At 42.1% G+C, this 21,335-nt stretch overlaps 1 protein-coding gene across 2 annotated transcripts in view; it reads left to right on the forward strand.

Moving 5' to 3' along the window:
• LOC110504367 (rho-related GTP-binding protein RhoG) overlaps positions 1-21,335 on the forward strand; it is a 666,992-nt gene that overhangs the window by 284,811 nt on the left and 360,846 nt on the right. The window contains exon 1 of one of the 2 annotated variants that reach the window (XM_090220121.1): positions 11,625-11,650. The exons of the other annotated variant lie outside the window; for it this stretch is intronic. The gene's annotated coding sequence lies outside the window, so the exon portion shown is untranslated. Of the gene's footprint in view, positions 1-11,624; positions 11,651-21,335 lie in introns of those variants that run through there. 2 annotated transcript variants of the gene reach the window in all.

Below are 21,335 nucleotides of genomic sequence, written 5' to 3' on the forward strand. Positions count from 1 at the left end.
TCACGTAAATGGGGAACTAACATGGCTGCCATAGAATGTTGACGTGTCACGTAAATGGGGAACTAACATGGCTGCCATAGAATGTTGACGTGTCATGTTAATGGGGAACTAACATGGCTGCCATAGAATGTTGACGTGTCACGTAAATGGGGAACTAACATGGCTGCCATAGAATGTTGACGTGTCACGTAAATGGGGAACTAACATGGCTGCCATAGAATGTTGACGTGTCACGTAAATGGGGAACTAACATGGCTGCCATAGAATGTTGACGTGTCACGTTAATGGGGAACTAACATGGCTGCCATAGAATGTTGACGTGTCATGTTAATGGGGAACTAACATGGCTGCCATAGAATGTTGACGTGTCATGTTAATGGGGAACTAACATGGCTGCCATAGAATGTTGACGTGTCACGTAAATGGGGAACTAACATGGCTGCCATAGAATGTTGACGTGTCACGTAAATGGGGAACTAACATGGCTGCCATAGAATGTTGACGTGTCACGTAAATGGGGAACTAACATGGCTGCCATAGAATGTTGACGTGTCACGTTAATGGGGAACTAACATGGCTGCCATAGAATGTTGACGTGTCACGTTAATGGGGAACTAACATGGCTGCCATAGAATGTTGATGTGTCATGTTAATGGGGAACTAACATGGCTGCCATAGAATGTTGACGTGTCATGTTAATGGGGAACTAACATGGCTGCCATAGAATGTTGACGTGTCATGTTAATGGGGAACTAACATGGCTGCCATAGAATGTTGACGTGTCACGTTAATGGGGAACTAACATGGCTGCCATAGAATGTTGACGTGTCACGTTAATGGGGAACTAACATGGCTGCCATAGAATGTTGACGTGTCATGTTAATGGGGAACTAACATGGCTGCCATAGAATGTTGACGTGTCATGTTAATGGGGAACTAACATGGCTGCCATAGAATGTTGACGTGTCATGTTAATGGGGAACTAACATGGCTGCCATAGAATGTTGACGTGGCATGTTAATGGGGAACTAACATGGCTGCCATAGAATGTTGACGTGTCATGTTAATGGGGAACTAACATGGCTGCCATAGAATGTTGACGTGTCACGTTAATGGGGAACTAACATGGCTGCCATAGAATGTTGACGTGTCACGTTAATGGGGAACTAACATGGCTGCCATAGAATGTTGACGTGTCACGTTAATGGGGAACTAACATGGCTGCCATAGAATGTTGACGTGTCATGTTAATGGGGAACTAACATGGCTGCCATAGAATGTTGACGTGTCATGTTAATGGGGAACTAACATGGCTGCCATAGAATGTTGACGTGTCATGTAAATGGGGAACTAACATGGCTGCCATAGAATGTTGACGTGTCATGTTAATGGGGAACTAACATGGCTGCCATAGAATGTTGACGTGTCATGTTAATGGGGAACTAACATGGCTGCCATAGAATGTTGACGTGTCACGTTAATGGGGAACTAACATGGCTGCCATAGAATGTTGACGTGTCATGTTAATGGGGAACTAACATGGCTGCCATAGAATGTTGACGTGTCATGTTAATGGGGAACTAACATGGCTGCCATAGAATGTTGACGTGTCATGTTAATGGGGAACTAACATGGCTGCCATAGAATGTTGACGTGTCATGTAAATGGGGAACTAACATGGCTGCCATAGAATGTTGACGTGTCATGTTAATGGGGAACTAACATGGCTGCCATAGAATGTTGACGTGTCATGTTAATGGGGAACTAACATGGCTGCCATAGAATGTTGACGTGTCACGTAAATGGGGAACTAACATGGCTGCCATAGAATGTTGACGTGTCACGTAAATGGGGAACTAACATGGCTGCCATAGAATGTTGACGTGTCATGTTAATGGGGAACTAACATGGCTGCCATAGAATGTTGACGTGTCACGTAAATGGGGAACTAACATGGCTGCCATAGAATGTTGACGTGTCACGTAAATGGGGAACTAACATGGCTGCCATAGAATGTTGACGTGTCACGTAAATGGGGAACTAACATGGCTGCCATAGAATGTTGACGTGTCACGTTAATGGGGAACTAACATGGCTGCCATAGAATGTTGACGTGTCATGTTAATGGGGAACTAACATGGCTGCCATAGAATGTTGACGTGTCACGTAAATGGGGAACTAACATGGCTGCCATAGAATGTTGACGTGTCACGTTAATGGGGAACTAACATGGCTGCCATAGAATGTTGACGTGTCACGTAAATGGGGAACTAACATGGCTGCCATAGAATGTTGACGTGTCACGTTAATGGGGAACTAACATGGCTGCCATAGAATGTTGACGTGTCACGTAAATGGGGAACTAACATGGCTGCCATAGAATGTTGACGTGTCACGTTAATGGGGAACTAACATGGCTGCCATAGAATGTTGATGTGTCACGTTAATGGGGAACTAACATGGCTGCCATAGAATGTTGACGTGTCACGTTAATGGGGAACTAACATGGCTGCCATAGAATGTTGACGTGTCACGTAAATGGGGAACTAACATGGCTGCCATAGAATGTTGACGTGTCATGTTAATGGGGAACTAACATGGCTGCCATAGAATGTTGACGTGTCATGTTAATGGGGAACTAACATGGCTGCCATAGAATGTTGACGTGTCATGTTAATGGGGAACTAACATGGCTGCCATAGAATGTTGACGTGTCACGTTAATGGGGAACTAACATGGCTGCCATAGAATGTTGACGTGTCACGTAAATGGGGAACTAACATGGCTGCCATAGAATGTTGACGTGTCACGTTAATGGGGAACTAACATGGCTGCCATAGAATGTTGACGTGTCACGTAAATGGGGAACTAACATGGCTGCCATAGAATGTTGACGTGTCACGTTAATGGGGAACTAACATGGCTGCCATAGAATGTTGACGTGTCACGTTAATGGGGAACTAACATGGCTGCCATAAAATGTTGACGTGTCATGTTAATGGGGAACTAACATGGCTGCCATAGAATGTTGACGTGTCACGTTAATGGGGAACTAACATGGCTGCCATAGAATGTTGACGTGTCACGTTAATGGGGAACTAACATGGCTGCCATAGAATGTTGACGTGTCACGTTAATGGGGAACTAACATGGCTGCCATAGAATGTTGACGTGTCACGTTAATGGGGAACTAACATGGCTGCCATAGAATGTTGACGTGTCATGTTAATGGGGAACTAACATGGCTGCCATAGAATGTTGACGTGTCACGTTAATGGGGAACTAACATGGCTGCCATAGAATGTTGACGTGTCACGTTAATGGGGAACTAACATGGCTGCCATAGAATGTTGACGTGTCACGTGAATGGGGAACTAACATGGCTGCCATAGAATGTTGACGTGTCACGTAAATGGGGAACTAACATGGCTGCCATAGAATGTTGACGTGTCATGTTAATGGGGAACTAACATGGCTGCCATAGAATGTTGACGTGTCACGTAAATGGGGAACTAACATGGCTGCCATAGAATGTTGACGTGTCATGTGAATGGGGAACTAACATGGCTGCCATAGAATGTTGACGTGTCATGTTAATGGGGAACTAACATGGCTGCCATAGAATGTTGACGTGTCATGTTAATGGGGAACTAACATGGCTGCCATAGAATGTTGACGTGTCACGTGAATGGGGAACTAACATGGCTGCCATAGAATGTTGACGTGTCACGTTAATGGGGAACTAACATGGCTGCCATAGAATGTTGACGTGTCACGTTAATGGGGAACTAACATGGCTGCCATAGAATGTTGACGTGTCACGTTAATGGGGAACTAACATGGCTGCCATAGAATGTTGACGTGTCACGTTAATGGGGAACTAACATGGCTGCCATAGAATGTTGACGTGTCACGTTAATGGGGAACTAACATGGCTGCCATAGAATGTTGACGTGTCATGTTAATGGGGAACTAACATGGCTGCCATAGAATGTTGACGTGTCACGTAAATGGGGAACTAACATGGCTGCCATAGAATGTTGACGTGTCACGTTAATGGGGAACTAACATGGCTGCCATAGAATGTTGACGTGTCACGTAAATGCATTCTAATCCAGAAACCTCAGCGTTCCAACTGTCTTAAAACATGTCTCTGAGAACACTACGTGGGGTCCTCAAACTCTACTGTGAACCTCATGCAAGTTCCACTGTGTCTTTTCATTGTTTCCCCCGGCTAATCAGGCACTGATTTAGAAATGTGATACCAGGTGTGTGCAATTCATTTTTCAAGCAGGACAGAAAACCAGCGGACCTTGTAGGGTCAGAGTTGTAGTGAATAGGGTGTTCATTTGGGACACAGATATCGTTAAGGCATCCATATTGGGACGGCAGGGTAGCCTAGTGGTTAGAAGCAGGTAGCCTAGTGGTTAGAGGCAGGGTAGCCTAGTGGTTAGAGGCAGGTAGCTTAGTGGTTAGAGGCAGGTAGCTTAGTGGTTAGAGGCAGGTAGCCTAGTGGTTAGTGGCAGGTAGCCTAGTGGTTAGAGGCAGGTAGCCTAGTGGTTAGAGGCAGGTAGCCTAGTGGTTAGAGGCAGGTAGCCTAGTGGTTAGAGGCAGGTAGCCTAGTGGTTAGAGGCAGGTAGCCTAGTGGTTAGAGGCAGGTAGCCTAGTGGTTAGAGGCAGATAGCCTAGTGGTTAGAGGCAGGTAGCCTAGTGGTTAGAGGCAGGTAGCCTAGTGGTTAGAGGCAGATAGCCTAGTGGTTAGAGGCAGGTAGCCTAGTGGTTAGAGGCAGATAGCCTAGTGGTTAGAGGCAGGTAGCCTAGTAGTTAGAGGCAGGTAGCCTAGTGGTTAGAGGCAGGTAGCCTAGTGGTTAGAGTGTTGGGCCAGTAACCGAAAGGTTGCTAGATTGAATCTCTGAGCTGACAAGGTAAAAATCTGTCGTTCTGCCCCTGAACAAGGCAGTTAACCCCCTGTTCCTAGGCCGTCGTTGTAAATAAGATGTTGTTCTTAACTGACTTGCCTAGATAAATAAAGGTTTAAATAAAACATTTAAAATCTGGACAGCCTCAGAATCACAAGCAGTTGGTGATTCCTTCTTACTCTGAGGCTGTCCTAATACGGCCACTGTAGTCCTTAATAAACAACCTCTCTCCTGAATGGATTGAGGAACTATACCTGTGCTGTACACGTTGTAACAGGCATTAAGACATTCCTGTAATGAGTTCTGACAGGCTACCAGTTATAACAGTCTTATGACAGTGTTGTGGAAAATTCAATCCAAAGATTAAGGCAGAGACTATTTAATGATGTACTAGAACAAACAGCTGCAGAGGAGATCTGATTTCACAGGGAAGAAATCGACTGAATGGTTCCATGTCCCTTATATAGAGTGAGGTGATCATACAATGATATTGTTATCATATTGTTACACAACAGATCTTTGTACACGACACAGTTACAGAACACAATGGCCTTGTGTTTAGGGTGCTGACATAACAGGAGTCTATGAAAGGCAGAACATTACAGTCCAACACAAGTTGAGAAGTTACAACAGCTCACCCCGAATTCTGCCACCACAACAGGATACCACTTATAACAGGATACCAGTTATAACAGTGTCATGACAGGACACCAGTTATAACAGTGTCATGACAGGATACCAGTTATAACAGGATACCAGTTATAACAGTGTCATGACAGGATACCAGTTATAACAGTGTCATGACAGGATACCAGTTATAACAGTGTCATGACAGGATACAAGTTATAACAGTGTCATGACAGGACACCAGTTATATCAGTGTTACGACAGGAAACCAGTTATAACAGTGTTATGACAGGATACCAGTTATAAAAGTGTTAGGACAGGATACCATTTATAACAGTGTTATGACAGGATACCAGTTATAACAGTGTCATGACAGGATACCAGCTATATCAGTGTTATGGCAGGAAACCAGTTATAACAGTGTTATGACAGGATACCAGTTATAACAGTGTTATGACAGGATACCAGTTATAACAGTGTCATGACATGATACCAGTTATAACAGTGTTATAACAGGATACCAGTGATAACAGGATACCAGTTGTAACAGGATACCAGGTATAACAGTGTTACAACGGGATACCAGTTATAACAGTGTTATGACAGGATATCAGTTATAACAGTGTTACGACGGGATACCATTTATGACAGTGTTATGACAGGATACCAGTTATAACAGTGTTATGACAGGATACCAGTTATAACAGGATACCAGTTATAAGTGTTATGAGAGGATACCAGTTATAACAGTGTTATGACAGGAGACCAGTTATAACAGTGATATGACAGGATACCAGTTATAACAGTGTCATGACAGGATACCAGTTATGACAGGACACCAGTTATAACAGTGTCATGACAGGATACCAGTTATGACAGGATACCAGTTATAACAAGGTTATAACAGGATACCAGTTATAACAGTGTCATGACAGGATACCAGTTATAACAGGATACCAGTTATAGCAGTGTTATGACAGGATACCAGTTATAACAGGACACCAGTTATAACAGTGTTATGACAGGATACCAGTTATAACAGTGTTATGACAGGATACCAGTTATAACAGTGTTATGACAGGATACCTGTATAAAAAAGTGTTACAGTAGTCTGTTTTTATTTCACGGTTCAGTAGCCATGTTTGAAGCTGATATCATTAATAGATATAGACTGAGATTCCCTGGCCCTGTACTGTACTGTGCCGGGTGTTTGCATCTGTTTCGACAGCTCCGGTGTCAAAACCAGCACCAGGAAATGAATGTACCACATTACACAGTCCCACATGCAGTGAGGTAGAGAGATGAGTGCAGGTGTGAGGGGAGGAGAGAGGGGAGGTGTGCAGACAGACACGGCTCGTGAACAACTCCTACTATTATTGTTGCTTCCGCTCTGCACCTCTCTCTCTCCCTTCCTCTCTGCACCTCTCTCTCTCTCCCTTCCTCTCTGCACCTCCCACTCTCTTCCTCTATGCACCTCTCTCTCTCTCCCTTCCTCTCTGCACCACTCTCTCTCTCTCTCCCTTCCTCTATTCACCTCTCTCTCTCCCTTCCTCTATGCACCTTCCTCTCTCTCTCTCTCTCTCTCCCTTCCTCTTTGCACCTCTCTCTCTCTCTCTCTCGCTCTCTCTCTCACTCTCTCTCTCTCTCTCCCTTCCTCTATGCACCTCTCTCTCTCTTCCTCTATGCACCTCTCTCTCTCTCTCTCTCTCCCTTCCTCTATGCACCTCTCTCTCTCTCTTTCTCGTTCTCTCTCACTCTACCTGTCTATGTCTCTCTCTCTCTCTCTTCCTCTATGCTTCTCTCTCTCTCTCTGCACCTCTCTCTTTCTCGTTCTCTCTCTCGCTCTTTACCTGTCTCTCTCTCTCTTCCTCTATGCTTCTCTCTCTCTCTGCACCTCTCTATCTCTCTCTCTTCTCTCTGCACCTGTTTATCTCTCTCTCTCTCGTTCTCTCTCGCTCTTTGCCTGTCTATCTCTCTCTGCACCTGTCTATCTCTCTCTTTCTGCACCTGTCTATCTCTCTCTCTGCACCTGCCTATCTCTCTCTGCACCTGTCTATCTCTCTTGGGAAGGTACAACAGCTCACCCCAAATTCTGCCACCACAACAGGATACCAGTTATAACAGGATACCAGTTATAACAGTGCCATGACAGGATACCAGTTATAACAGTGTCATGACAGGATACCAGTTATAACAGTGTCATGACAGGATACCAGTTATAACAGGATACCAGTTATAACAGGATACAAGTTATAACAGTGTCATGACAGGATACCAGTTATAACAGGATACCAGTTATAACAGGAGACCAGTTATAACAGTGTTATGACATGATACCAGTTATAACAGTGTCATGACAGGATACCAGTTATAACAGTGTCATGACATGATACCAGTTATAACAGTGTCATGACAGGATACCCGTTATAACAGTGTCATGACAGGATACCAGTTATAACAGTGTCATGACAGGATACCAGTTATAACAGTGTCATGACAGGATACCAGTTATAACAGTGTCATAACAGGATACCAGTTCTAACAGGATACCAGTTGTAACAGGATACCAGTTATAACAGTGTTACGACGGGATACCAGTTATAACAGTGTCATGACAGGATACAAGTTATAACAGTGTCATGACAGGACACCAGTTATATCAGTGTTACGACAGGAAACCAGTTATAACAGTGTTATGACAGGATACCAGTTATAACAGTGTTAGGACAGGATACCATTTATAACAGTGTTATGACAGGATACCAGTAATAACAGTGTCATGACAGGATACCAGTTATATCAGTGTTACGGCAGGAAACCAGTTATAACACTGTTACGACAGGATACCAGTTATAATGGTGTTTTGACAGGATACCAGTTATAACAGTGTCATGACATGATACCAGTTATAACAGTGTTATAACAGGATACCAGTGATAACAGGATACCAGTTGTAACAGGATACCAGTTATAACAGTGTTACGACGGGATACCAGTTATAACAGTGTTATGACAGGATATCAGTTATAACAGTGTTACGACGGGATACCATTTATAACAGTGTTATGACAGGATACCAGTTATAACAGTGTTATGACAGGATACCAGTTATAACAGGATACCAGTTATAACAGTGTTACGACAGGATACCAGTTGTAAGTCTTATGACAGGATACCAGTTATAACAGTGTTATGACAGGAGACCAGTTATAACAGTGATATGACAGGATACCAGTTATAACAGTGTCATGACAGGATACCAGTTATGACAGGACACCAGTTATAACATTTTCATGACAGGATATCAGTTATGACAGGATACCAGTTATAACAGTGTTATAACAGGATACCAGTTATAACAGTGTCATGACAGGATACCAGTTATAACAGGATACCAGTTATAGCAGTGTTATGACAGGATACCAGTTATAACAGTGTTATGACAGGATACCAGTTATAACAGGATACCAGTTATAACAGGATACCAGTTATAACAGTGTCATGACAGGATACCAGTTATAACAGTGTCATGACAGGATACCAGTTATAACAGGATACCAGTTATAACAGTGTTATGACAGGATACCAGTTATAACAGGATACCAGTTATAACAGGAGACCAGTTATAACAGTGTTATGACAGGATACCAGTTATAACAGTGTTACGACAGGATACCAGTTGTAACAGTGTTATGACAGGATACCAGTTATAACAGTGTCATGACAGGATACCAGTTATAACAGGATACCAGTTATAGCAGTGTTATGACAGGATACCAGTTATAACAGTGTTATGACAGGATACCAGTTATAACAGGATACCAGTTATAACAGGATACCAGTTATAACAGTGTCATGACAGGATACCAGTTATAACAGTGTCATGACAGGATACCAGTTATAACAGGATACCAGTTATAACAGTGTTATGACAGGATACCAGTTATAACAGGATACCAATTATAACAGGAGACCAGTTATAACAGTGTTATGACAGGATACCAGTTATAACAGTGTTACGACAGGATACCAGTTGTAACAGTGTTATGACAGGATACCAGTTATAACAGTGTCATGACAGGATACCAGTTATGACAGGACAGCAGTTATAACAGTGTCATGACAGGATACCATTTATGACAGGATACCAGTTATAACAGTGTTATAACAGGATACCAGTTATAACAGTGTCATGACAAGATACCAGTTATAACAGGATACCAGTTATAGCAGTGTTATGACAGGATACCAGTTATAACAGTGTTATGACAGGATACCAGTTATAACAGGACACCAGTTATAACAGTGTTATGACAGGATACCAGTTATAACAGTGTTACGACAGGATACCAGTTATAACAGGATACCAGTTATCAGTGTTATGACAGGATACCAGTTATAACAGTGTTATGACAGTATACCAGTTATAACAGTGTTATAACAGGATACCAGTTATGACAGGATACCAGTCATAACAGGATACCAGTTATAACAGTGCTATGACAGGATACCAGTTATAACAGTGTCATGACAGGATACCAGTTATAACAGTGTTATGACAGGATACCTGTATAAAAAAAGTGTTACAGTAGTCTGTTTTTATTTCACGGTTCAGTAGCTATGTTTGAAGCTGATATCATTAATAGATATAGACTGAGATTCCCTGGCCCTGTACTGTACTGTGCCGGGTGTTTGCAACTGTTTCGACAGCTCCAGTGTCAAAACCAGCACCAGGAAATGAATGTACCAAATTACACAGTCCCACATGCAGTGAGGTAGAGAGATGAGTGCAGGTGTGAGGGGAGGAGAGAGGGAAGGTGTGCAGACAGACACGGCTCGTGAACAACTCCTACTATTATTGTTGCTTCCTCTCTGCACCTCTCTCTCTCCCTTCCTCTCTGCAACTCTCTCTCTCTCTCCCTTCCTCTCTGCACCTCTCTCTCTCTTCCTCTATGCACCTCTCTCTCTCTCCCTTCCTCTCTGCACCTCTCTCTCTCTCTCTCCCTTCCTCTCTGCACCTCTCTCTCTCTCTCCCTTGCTCTCTGCACCTCTCTCTCTTCCTCTATGCACCTCTCTCTCTCTCCCTTCCTCTCTGCACCTCTCTCTCTCTCTCTCCCTTCCTCTATGCACCTCTCTCTCTCTCCCTTCCTCTATGCACCTCTCTCTCTCTCTCTCCCTTCCTCTATTCACCTCTCTCTCTCTCCCTTCCTCTATGCACCTCCCTCTCTCTCTCTCTCCCTTCCTCTTTGCACCTCTCTCTCTCTCTCTCGCGCTCTCTCTCTCTCTCTCCCTTCCTCTATGCACCTCTCTCTCTCTCCCTTCCTCTATGCACCTCTCTCTCTCTCTCCCTTCCTCTATGCACCTCTCTCTCTCTTTCTCGTTCTCTCTCACTCTACCTGTCTATGTCTCTCTCTCTCTCTCTTCCTCTATGCTTCTCTCTCTCTCTCTGCACCTCTCTCTTTCTCATTCTCTCTCGCTCTTTACCTGTCTCTCTCTCTCTCTTCCTCTATGCTTCTCTCTCTCTCTGCACCTCTCTATCTCTCTCTCTCTTCTCTCTGCACCTGTTTATCTCTCTCTCTCTCGTTCTCTCTCGCTCTTTGCCTGTCTATCTCTCTCTGCACCTGTCTATCTCTCTCTTTCTGCACCTGTCTATCTCTCTCTCTGCACCTGTCTATCTCTCCCTCTGCACCTGTCTATCTCTCTCTCTGCACCTGTCTATCTCTCTCTCTGCACCTGTCTATCTCTCTCTCTCTGCACCTGTCTATCTCTCTCTCTGCACCTGTATATCTCTCTCTCTCTGCACCTGTCTATCTCTCTCTTTCTGCACCTGTCTATCTCTCTCTTTCTGCACCTGTCTATCTCTCTCTCTGCACCTGTCTATCTCTCTCTCTGCACCTGTCTATCTCTCTCTCTCTCTCTCTCTCTCTCTCTCTATTTCTCTGTCTCGCTCACATTCACAAAGACACAATCTGCACCTCTTGCTGCAGGCCACTTTCAATCTCTTTCCCTCCTGTACCTCCATTTGCCCCTCTCTCTCTCTCTCAATTTCAATTCAAGGGCTTTATTGGCATGGGAAACGTGTTAACATTGCCAAAGCAAGTGAGGTAGACAATATACAAAGTGAATATATAAAGTGAAATAAACAACAAAAATCAACAGCAAACATTACACGTAGAGAAGTCTCAAAACAATAAAGACATTACAAATGTAATATTATATATATACAGTGTCTCGCTCTCAGATACACTTTCCTTTCTATCTCCCCGTTAAATGCCATAACTGAGAATTATAGTGGTTGATGTTCAGTCATTTTAGTTCTTGTTTGGCTTGTTGGCTTGTTGGATTGTTGTGATGTTCTACTGAGCACCACAAGATACTGATGACTTCCTATTGAGAATCCAGCAGATTAAACCATGTCTGCACTCTGATACTACATTCTATACACTCTGATACTACACTCTGATACTACACTCTATACACTCTGATACTACACTCTGATACTACATTCTATACACTCTGATACTACACTCTGATACTACATTCTATACACTCTGATACTACACTCTGATACTACATTCTATACACTCTGATACTACACTCTATACACTCTGATACTACACTCTGATACTACACTCTATACACTCTGATACTACACTCTATACACTCTGATACTACACTCTATACACTCTGATACTACACTCTATGCACTCTGATACTACACTCTATACACTCTGATACTACATTCTATACACTCTGATACTACACTATACACTCTGATACTACACTCTATACACTCTGATACTACACTCTATACACTCTGATACTACACTCTATACACGCTGATACTACACTCTATGCACTCTGATACTACACTCTATACACTCTGATACTACACTATACACTCTGATACTACATTCTATACACTCTGATACTACACTCTATACACTCTGATACTACACTCTATACACTCTGATACTACACTCTATACACTGATACTACACTCTATACAGTATGTGTACTCATGTCTGCACTCTGATACTACATTCTATACACTCTGATACTACACTCTATACACTCTGATACTGCACTCTATACACTCTGATACTACACTCTATGCACTCTGATACTACACTCTATACACTCTGATACTACACTCTATACACTCTGATACTACACTCTATACACTCTGATACTACACTCTATACACTCTGATACCACATTCTATTCCCTCTGATACTACACTCTATACACTCTGATACTACACTCTATACACTCTGATACTACACTCTATACACTCTGATACTACACTCTATACACTCTGATACTACACTATACACTCTGATACTACACTCTATACACTCTGATACTACACTCTATACACTCTGATACTACACTCTATACACGCTGATACTACACTCTATGCACTCTGATACTACACTCTATACACTCTGATACTACACTATACACTCTGATACTACATTCTATACACTCTGATACTACACTCTATACACTCTGATACTACACTCTATACACTCTGATACTACACTCTATACAGTATGTGTACTCATGTCTGCACTCTGATACTACATTCTATACACTCTGATACTACACTCTATACACTCTGATACTACACTCTATACACTCTGATACTACACTCTGATACTACACTATATACACTCTGATACTACACTCTATACACTCTGATACTGCACTCTATACACTCTGATACTACACTCTATACACTCTGAAACTACACTCTATACACTCTGATACTACACTCTATACACTCTGATACTACACTATACACTCTGATACTACACTCTATACACTCTGATACCACATTCTATTCACTCTGATACTACACTCTATACACTCTGATACTACACTCTATACACTCTGATACTACACTCTATACACTCTGATACTACACTTTATACACTCTGATACTACACTCTATACACTCTGATACTACACTCTATACACTCTGATACTACATTCTATACACTCTGATACTACACTCTATACACTCTGATACTACACTCTATACACTCTGATACTACACTCTATACACTCTGACACTACACTCTATACACTCTGATACTACACTATACACTCTGATACTACACTCTATACACTCTGATACCACATTCTATTCACTCTGATACTACACTCTATACACTCTGATACTACACTCTATACACTCTGATACTACACTCTATACACTCTGATACTACACTCTATACACTCTGATACTACACTCTATACACTCTGATACTACACTCTATACACTCTGATACTACATTCTATACACTCTGATACTACACTCTATACACTCTGATACTACACTCTATACACTCTGATACTACACTCTATACACTCTGATACTACACTCTATACACTCTGATACTACATTCTGATACTACACTCTATACACTCTGATACTACACTCTATACACTCTGATACTACACTCTATACACTATGATACTACACTCTACACAGCATGTGTACACATGTCTGCACTCTAACACATTCATTGGAATATATGGGAATGAACAGGAATATATGGGAATTAACGGAAATATATGCAAATTAATATCAATACCATTTAAATGTAGATATTTTTTGCATTGGATATATTTACCATATCATATAGAGACAGAAATATAAACCTTTTACTTTATCATTAGTAGACATAATTGCAAATGATTAAATCCTTCCAAGAGAACAAAACAACAACATTTAGTTAGGAATTGAACTTTAATGTAAAGAGTTGACTCTTCACATGGTATGATTTCACTGAACAACAAAATAAAGGGAGTATTGAATGATCCCAATGATCCATCGCATCTCCCAAAAACGTCTTCAACATACATCTGTAAAAACTAAAGCTTTGATTGTCTTCCTCTCAGGCTTCCATGTCTTCTCCCTGGACCTCCTCAATGTCCACCTCTTGAACATTAGACTCTGAGGCCTCATCTTCACTGTCACTTTCCAACCTTGTTGAGGATGGCTCGTTGTCAGGCTTAAAAAGCCTCAAATTTGCCCAGATGGCCACCAGTTTTTCAACCCTTGTATTGGTCAGCCTATTGTGTGCTTTGGTGTGTGTGTTCCCAAACAAGGACCAGTTGCGCTCTGAGGCGGCTGATGTTGGTGAGATTTGGAGGATGATGGAGGCAACAGGGGAAAGTGCCTCATATCCACAAAGTCCCTTCCACCAGGTGGCGGATGAGATATGTTGACACGGCTGCCATAAGCCCTTGCTTGGAAGTGTACTTCGCTAGACTGCCAAGAACCTTGTCTTCATCCAGGCTAAGGTGGCGAGACACGGTAGTGATGACACCATAGGCCTTGTTGATCTCTGCATCAGACAAGATGCTCTTGCCAGCATACTTGGGGTCCAACATGTACACGGTGTGTTTGGGTTTCAGGCAGAAGTCTTCACACTTTTTGATGTATTTCAGAACTGCAGTTTCCTCTGCCTGGAGCAACAGTGAAGTGGGCAGGGCAGTACAGATTGCTTCTCTTACATCTGCAAGCAGAGTCTGAACATCAGACAGGATGACATTGTCTCCCTCAATCCATGCAATAGCTACTGTTATAGGTTTCAGGAGTTTCAGGCTGCTTACCACTCTCTCCCAAAATATATCATCCAGGAGGATCCTCTTGATGGGGCTGTCCATATTGGCAGACTGTGATATGGCCATTTCTTGAAGAGACTCCTTCCCTTCCAGGAGACTGTCAAACATGATGACAACACCACCCCAACGGGTGTTGCTGGGTAGCTTCAATGTGGTGCTCTTATTCTTCTCACATTGCTTGGTGAGGTAGTTTTCTGCTATAACTTGATGACCCTTCACATACCTAACCATTTCCTTGGCTCCCTTGTAGAGTCTACCCATTGTTTTCAGTGCCATGATGTCCTTGAGGAGCAGATTCAATGGGTGTGATGTGAAGGTAGGACTCCTCCACTTTAGACCAAGCAGCCTTTATGTTCACAGCATTGTCTGTCACCAGTGCAAATACCTTCTGTGGTCCAAGGTCATTGATGACTGCCTTCAGCTCATCTGCAATGTAGAGACCAGTGTGTATGTTGTCCCTTGTGTCTGTGCTCTTGTAGAATACTGGTTGCGGGTGGAAATGATGTAGTTCATTATTCCTTGCCCACGAACATTCAACCACCCATCAGAAATGATTGCAATACAGTCTGCTTTCTCTATGATTTGCTTGACCTTCACTTGAACTCTGTTGAACTCTGCATCCAGCAAATTAGTAGATGAAGCATGTCTGGTTGGAGGGGTGTATGCTGGGTGAATAACATTCAGAAATCTCTTTCAATACACATTGCCTGTGAGCATCAGAGGTGACCCAGTTGCGTACACAGCTCAAGCAATACATTCATCAGGTTTTCTCTGACCACGTTCTTGCATTGACTCAAAAAAACTTCTGATTCCAGGAGGGCCAAATCAAATAAAAAAATGTATTTGTCACATACACATGGTCAGCAGATGGTAATGCAAGTGTAGCGAAATGCTTGTGCTTCTAATTCCGACAATGCAGTAATAACCAACGAGTAATCTAACCTAACAATTCCACAACTACTACCTTATCCACACAGCTTATGGCCCTACTGATTCCAGGAGGGCCATAAGCTGTTGCTATCGCTAAGGTGTCTGATTCATAATTTTCACCTCGAATAGAAGTAGAGGGACTTTTGTCAGAGGTTGCTTGTTGTGAGCACTGATGGAACTTTATGCACTTGGCCAGATGATTCTGCATCTTCGTTGTATTCTTCACATATGATTTGGCACAGTATTTGCAAATGTACACAGATTTTCCGTCTACATTATCTGCAGTGAAATGTCTCCATACGTCAGATAGTGCAAGTGGCATTTTCCTGTAAAGATTAGAAAAATAATTGTAAAAAATAAATAAATACAATTCCATGTACAGATAAATTGTTTAGCAGTTAGATGAAACAGCTCCTTTGTAAGATAAACGTTTTAAAATGAAACATGTATGGAAACAGGTGAATTAACACTCCTCAGTAAGCAGGCTCAAGCAAGCTAAAAACCCACATGGTAGCAAAAAACTAACTAGCAGAAATGGTTAACAAGTTAGAAATTATTTAAACACACTTTGCTGTAGGCTATTATTTACTAGTTAACAAAAAAATCATGTATGTCACATAAAACATATTTACCCCACCCAGTATTGTCATCAAAACTTACCAGAAAGCATGTAGTCCTTGGCTCAGACTGTGTAGTAGTGTGGGCTCAATAGCATCTCATTAGTGTGCAAGATCTTGAGAATCAGCTGTACATGTGATGTGTCATGACTCTTCTGTGACGATCTGAAGGATCAGGTTACAGTGGGTCCGCTCTACAGCGTGTTCTCTCTCGTAGACGAGGAGAGCGGGAAGTCGGCTGTTTTATGGCGGTCGTAAAATACGCTGCCCCTATGCTCTGTAGTGTTCGAGATTGGAATGTAAACTGGGGAACACAAAGAGACCCTTGGACATCAAAAGTTTGAATAATTAAACAATATTTCTATTTTTGAGAATGTGGGAGTCCAGTCCAGTAGTTATAGTATATTATAGTAGTTACAGTATATTATATTCCAGTCCAGTCCAGTAGTTATAGTATATTATAGTAGTTACAGTATATTATATTCCAGTCCAGTCCAGTAGTTATAGTATATTATAGTAGTTACAGTATATTATATTCCAGTCCAGTCCAGTAGTTATAGTATATTATAGTAGTTACAGTATATTATATTCCAGTCCAGTCCAGTAGTTATAGTATATTATAGTAGTTACAGTATATTATATTCCAGTACAGTGCAGTATATTATAGTAGTTACAGTATATTATATTCCAGTCCAGTCCAGTAGTTATAGTATATTATAGTAGTTACAGTATATTATATTCCAGTCCAGTCCAGTAGTTATAGTATATTATAGTAGTTACAGTATATTATATTCCAGTCCAGTCCAGTAGTTATAGTATATTATAGTAGTTACAGTATATTATATTCCAGTCCAGTCCAGTAGTTATAGTATATTATAGTAGTTACAGTATATTATATTCCAGTCCAGTCCAGTAGTTATAGTATATTATAGTAGTTACAGTATATTATATTCCAGTCCAGTCCAGTAGTTATAGTATATTATAGTAGTTACAGTATATTATATTCCAGTCCAGTCCAGTAGTTATAGTATATTATAGTAGTTACAGTATATTATATTCCAGTACAGTGCAGTATATTATAGTAGTTACAGTATATTATATTCCAGTCCAGTCCAGTAGTTATAGTATATTATAGTAGTTACAGTATATTATATTCCAGTACAGTGCAGTATATTATATTCCAGTACAGTGCAGTAAATTATATTCCAATTGCAGCAGTATATTATATTCCAGTCCAGTCCAGTAGTTATAGTATATTATAGTAGTTACAGTATATTATATTCCAGTCCAGTACAGTATATTATATTCCAGTTGCAGCAGTATATTATATTCCAGTCCAGTCCAGTAGTTATAGTATATTATAGTAGTTACAGTATATTATATTCCAGTCCAGTACAGTATATTATATTCCAGTACAGTGCAGTATATTATATTCCAGTTGCAGCAGTATATTATATTCCAGTACAGTGTGTTATTATTCTCCAGTAGCAGCAGTAGCTCTATGCCCCCAGCTGCAGCTCAGACTCTAGCAGCCTAGCTATCTGCTCAGTAATGATATGGCCTCTGAGAGATAGATGGAGAAGTCACTGGGGCCACAGAGACACACTCCTATATACTCCCAACCTTCATCCAAAATGGCACACTTTTCGCTATATAGTGTGCTACTTTTGACCATGGCCCATAGGGTAGTGCACTATATAGGGAATAGGGTGCCATTTGGGAAGCACACCAGGCTGCCTTTATGAGTACAGATACAGGGCTAACACCACACACTAGCTGTAGTGTAAATCTCTATGGAGTATCACTCAATCATGTAGCCACAAGTCTACCTTGCAACTGAACCAGTCAAGTACAGTACAGAGGCGTAGGCACAGGAAGCCAGGCCCATCCACAGGAAGCCAGGCCCACCCACAGGAAGCCAGGCCCATCCACTGGGGAGCCAGGCCCATCCACAGGAAGCCAGGCCCATCCACTGGGGAGCAAGGCCCATCCACAGGAAGCCAGGCCCATCCACTGGGGAGCCAGGCCCATCCACAGGAAGCCAGGCCCATCCACTGGGGAGCCAGGCCCATCCACAGGAAGCCAGGCCCATCCACAGGAAGCCAGGCCCATCCACAGGAAGCCAGGCCCATCCACTGGGGAGCCAGGCCCATCCCCAGGAAGCCAGGCCCATCCACTGGGGAGCCAGGCCCATCCCCAGGAAGCCAGGCCCATCCACAGGAAGCCAGGCCCATCCACAGGAAGCCAGGCCCATCCACAGGAAGCCAGGCCCATCCACAGGAAGCCAGGCCCACACAATCAGATTGAGCTAAATAGATGTATATTCTGCATATATATTTGTGTTATGTTCTTTACTTGTTGGTGTACCAATTATTACATTATTAGTATTTTTACCTAAACCCCATCAAATAGAATTCATAGCAAACAGTTTACCTGGTTAGTCAGATGTTATGAAATATAACATAACAGATCAACTGGATTGACATTCACTCTCATGGGATGGGTTACCAAAAATAACTAACTGAAAGCCACACCCCCGATAAGCCACGAATGGGACCGCACTGAGGCATATGTCACTGTGGTTCTATGGCTATATGCACCATGCCACTGCTTATTTCATTGGTTCATTTAGCAAACAAGACATCTCACAGCCAACATACCTATATTTTAGCTTTAATTAGCTTTAGATATGCTACATTTTGTCTCAACCTCATGACAAATGCATAGAATAGCATGTAGCATGTACAATTTCTCTCTGCACCATGGCAAAATGTCTAGAATAGCATGAGATTAACTTTAAAACTGCACTTTAGTTTTAATAGCTAGCAGACCGCTTGGAAGTCATTTATTTCATGGGTGTAAAGTATTTCTGTATATAACGCTGGTTAGTGGTAGAATGTCTGTACCCTATCAAGACAAACCAGTTCTACAACTAACCATTCCACTTTTACAACATTTTATTCTCAAATTTTTGATTTTAGAACTAATTAATTCAATTATAGTTCTAGAACTAATCAATTGCACTCCCCTTCGAGAATGTTCAATTCCAGAAGCATTTAATTAGTGTTCAGAACATTGCATTCTGTGAAGCTGTAGCCTAGTGGCGGCAGGTAGCCCAGTGGCGGCAGGTAGCCCAGTGGCGGCAGGTAGCCCAGTGGCGGCAGGTAGCCCAGTGGCGGCAGGTAGCCCAGTGGCGGCAGGTAGCCCATTAGAGTGTTGGACTAGTATCTGTAAAGGTTGCAAGATCAAATCCCCAAGCTGACAAGGTAAAAACCTGTTGCTCTGCCCCTGAACAAGGCAGCTAACCCACTGTTCCTAGACATCATTGAAAAGTAGAATTTGTTCTTAACTGTCTTGCCTAGTTAAATAAAAAAGAAACCAAAGCATATCCATCTGTATATCTCAGGGCTGCATTGGCTGTGTTTGACCATCAGATGGCAGGAGTGATAGTTGACTCTGGTTGTAGTTTTTTCAGTGGCCCAGTGGAGTTAAAAACCTGATTCATTTCCACACTATGAGGTTGGAATAATACTGTGAAATTATAAATAATTATAAGGTATTTTTTAGTGTAAGAGCTGTTTGTAAAGACCACCTGAAATGTCAGCTTGTTTTGGTGGGATAGAGTTTTGGGCTGCCTGGTGACATCCCCAGGTGGTAAATGAGTTAACAGACAAATAAGAGAGTTCCAAACCTCTGGTGACATCCCCAGGCAGTAAATGAGTTAATAGACCAATAAGAAAGAGAGTTCCAAACCTCTGGTGACATCCCCAGGCAGTAAAGGAGTTAATAGACCAATAAGACAGTTACAAACCTCTGGTGACATCCCCAGGCAGTAAATGAGTTAATAGACCAATAAGAAAGAGAGTTCCAAACCTCTGGTGACATCCCCAGGCAGTAAAGGAGTTAATAGACCAATAAGACAGTTACAAGCCTCTGGTGATATCCCCAGGCAGTAAATTAGTTAATAGACCAATAAGAAAGAGAGTTCCAAACCTCTGGTGACATCCCCAGGTGGTAAATGAGTTAATAGACCAATAAGACAGTTCCAAACCTCTGGTGACATCCCCAGGCAGTAAATGAGTTAATAGACCAATAACAGAGTTCCAAACCTCTGGTGACATCCCCAGGCAGTAAATGAGTTAATAGACCAATAAGAGAGTTCCAAACCTCTGGTGACATCCCCAGGCAGTAAATGAGTTAACAGACCAATAACAGAGTTCCAAACCTCTAGTGACATCCCCAGGCAGTAAATGAGTTAATAGACCAATAAGAGAGTTCCAAACCTCTGGTGACATCCCCAGGTGGTAAATGAGTTAACAGACCAATAACAGAGTTCCAAACCTCTGGTGACATCCCCAGGCAGTAAATGAGTTAATAGACCAATAAGAGAGTTCCAAACCTCTGGTGACATCCCCAGGCAGTAAATGAGTTAATAGACCAATAAGAGAGTTCCAAACCTCTGGTGACATCCCCAGGCAGTAAATGAGTTAATAGACCAATAAGAGAGTTCCAAACCTCTGGTGACATCCCCAGGTGGTAAATGAGTTAATAGACCAATAAGAGAGTTCCAAACCTCTGGTGACATCCCCAGGCAGTAAATGAG

This window comes from Oncorhynchus mykiss, chromosome 25 (genome assembly GCF_057628025.1).
Source record: "Oncorhynchus mykiss isolate SJ-2025 chromosome 25, ASM5762802v1, whole genome shotgun sequence".
Taxonomy (NCBI): domain Eukaryota; kingdom Metazoa; phylum Chordata; class Actinopteri; order Salmoniformes; family Salmonidae; genus Oncorhynchus; species Oncorhynchus mykiss.